Source organism: Ovis aries, chromosome 2 (assembly GCF_016772045.2).
Source record: "Ovis aries strain OAR_USU_Benz2616 breed Rambouillet chromosome 2, ARS-UI_Ramb_v3.0, whole genome shotgun sequence".
Classification (NCBI taxonomy): Eukaryota; Metazoa; Chordata; class Mammalia; order Artiodactyla; family Bovidae; genus Ovis; species Ovis aries.
Genome location: NC_056055.1, coordinates 111,141,535 through 111,144,627, shown reverse-complemented (window position 1 = coordinate 111,144,627; position 3,093 = coordinate 111,141,535).

Genomic DNA, 3,093 nt, shown 5'->3' with positions numbered 1-3,093 from the left:
TGATTTTTAGCCTGTAGCTGAGTCCTGCCGTCATTCTAGCCAGAGGTCTGGAATCCAATGGTCTCGTAGCCTTGAAAAGGTAAGTGCCAGTGGGAAAACAGAATGTCCTTTGGGCAATTTGGTCCGTCTCAAGGGTCATTGTGGCTTTATTCTTTGTTTTTGAGGTCAACATAATGAGCCATTTCAATCATGGGCCCCCAAGTAGACCGATCAGTAGGCATTCGATAAATATTTCCTGCCTGAATGAATAAAATGAGCAAGTGGAATGTTAAGTTGGGAAGCGTAGAAGTAAGGTGCCTGTACAGGCACACCAGTCAATGGTATGGGTTTGCCATCTGAGCCACCAAGGAAGGCCCAGTACATGCATTTAAACATAATATTCTCCTAGTTGGTGGGGGGTTTCAGAAAAAGGAGTTAAGGTCCATGACTTCAGGAATCTTGATAAATACACATTACCAGTTAAAATGAGATATTTAGTCAATATTTGATTTTCATGGAGATTAGATTCTCCAAAATTTTTAATGAAACCTACTTTTGTTAAAGTCAGTAATTGCTACCCCCTGAAGATTTAACTGGACTTCTCTGTTGGCTCAGATGGTAAAGAATCTGCCTGCAATGCAGGAGATCTGGGTTCAATCCCTGGGTTGGGAAATCCCCTGGCTAAAGGCATGGCAACCCACTTCAGTATTCTTGCCTGGAGAATCCCATGGACAGGGGAGCCTGGCCAGCTACACTCCATTTGGAAAGGAATTTGAAGATATACCATGCTGTAGAAGTACTGTAGGAAAGCATGAAAAGTTTAAGGAAGTGTGGTGGGAGTCTGGAATTCCTTAAGTGGACAAGTCAGTATTTGAATTTAAATGAGAAGAAAACCATGCAGAGTGACAACTGTTGACTTCAGGTCAATTTGAATCAGTCCTGTTAATTCCCACCAGGACCTAACAGCTCTGGCTCTTTAGGTGGTCGTGGACCAGGGTGGTGGCCCTGGGGCTGCCACGGAAGCTCTGGGCACCAACAGCAGGAAACCCACACAGACCACAGGTGCGACCGTGCATTTGGTTTTCCTTGCGGTAGTGGTTACCACACTCCAGTACTCTTGCCTGGAAAATCCCATGGACGGAGGAGCCTGGTAGGCTGCGCGAAGAGTCGGACACAACTGAGCGACTTCACTTTCACTCTCATGCATTGGAGAAGGAAATGGCAACCCACTCCAGTGTTCTTGCCTGGAGAGTGCCAGGGACGGGGGAGCCTGGTGGGCTGCCATCTGTGGGGTTGCACAGGGTTGGCCACGACTGAAGCGACTTAGCAGTAGCAGCAGCAGCGGCGGCAGTGGTTGCGCCCACTTGCTGGCTCCAGAGGTGCTTTGTACCACTGCCTTTCAGAACGTCTGTTTATTTGAGTGAGAGAAGTGTGATTGACTTGCTTACAGTATGAAAAAGTAAATTCATTGTTTCAACCATTAAAGTAAAGAACCATGTTAGAGAAGATTTTGTGAATAAAGAAAAAAAGTGACCCCACTGTTACCCTCCAACCGCCTCCTCCTTTTTTTGGTAAATGTCTTAGCTTTTACACAGTTGTAATTCAAATTTTCTAATTGGGGTGGGGACACCCTTAGGTAACGGATCCTGAGAGAGTCATTTCCTAGGCAGGTTGATAAGAAGTCTAGGGGTCCCCAAGGAGAGAGAGGTCTGGAATTCTCAAGGAGGAAGGAAGGACAAACTTTTTTTCCCTCACATTCCTTAGGATTATGTATCCTGCCTGAGGACAGTCTCTTGATTAAACCTGGCTAATCATGTTATCTTAAAATGTAAATTATGGGAGCAGGTCTGGTCTTTACAGGGATTATATAGCAATAATGTATCCTGTCTGAAGGCAGTCTCTGGACTAAACCTTCTAGCTAATACTGTTATCTTAAAATGTAAATTATGGGAGTAGGTCTGGTGAGATCTTAACAACCTCCAGACAGTCTTTGGATTCATTGGAGAGTATATAACTCCATTGCTAACACTAGCAAGGGGGTACTCTTTCTACCCCCTTCTGATGTCTATGTCAGAAGCTTTCTCTATCTCCTTTATACTTTAATAAAACTTAATTACACAAAAGCTCTGAGCGATCAAGCCTCATCTCTGGCCCCGGATTGAATTCTTCTCTGGAGGCCACAAATCCCAGCGTCTTTGCATGGTTCAGCAACAACCTTTCACCTTGGGGGCTCGTCCGGGATTCTTCAGGACAAGGTAAGGATGCTTGGAGCTCTAGTTCTTTATTCTCCTAGTGAACACGTTTTCTGCTGTGCTCTACTAACTCTATGGTGTGCTTGTGTGAATGAATGAAATGCCCTGCGCGAAGCAAGTGAGGAGCCTTACTCTGTCGTCCTCATACAGCTATGGCAGAAACCTGTCGGGGGTTTATACCAACCTGCCAATGCCAAGAGGCACCCAACGTGCCTGACTGTTTGCGACCCCATGAACTGCAGCCTGCCAGGCTCCTCTGTCCATGGGGATTCTCCAGGCAGGAATACTAGAGTGGGTTGCTCTGCCCTCCTCCAGGGGATCTTCCCAACCAGGGATCGAACCCAGCTCTCCTGCATTGCAGGCGGATTCTTTATTGACAGAACCAACAGGGAAGCCCAAGAATTCTTGAGTGGGTAGCCTATCCCTTCTCCAGGGGATCTTCCTGACCCAGAAATCTAATTGGGGTCTCCTGCATTGCAGGTGGATTCTTTACCAGCTGAGCTACCAGGGAAGCCCAGATCTAAGTATCAGTTTAGTTCAGTTCAGTCACTCAGTTTTGTCCGACTCTTTGCGACCCCATGAATCGCAGCACGCCAGGCCTCCCTGTCCATCACCAACTCCCGGAGTTCACTCAAACTCATGTCCATCGAGTCTGTGATGCCATCCAGCCATCTCATCCTCTGTCATCCCCTTCTCCTCCTGCCCCCAATCCCTCCCAGCATCAGAGTCTTTTCCAATGAGTCAACTCTTCGCATGAGGTGGCCAAAGTGTTGGAGCCTCAGCTTTAGCATCATTCCTTCCAAAGAACACCCAGGACTGATCTCCTTCAGAATGGACTGGTTGGATCTCCTTGAAGTCCACA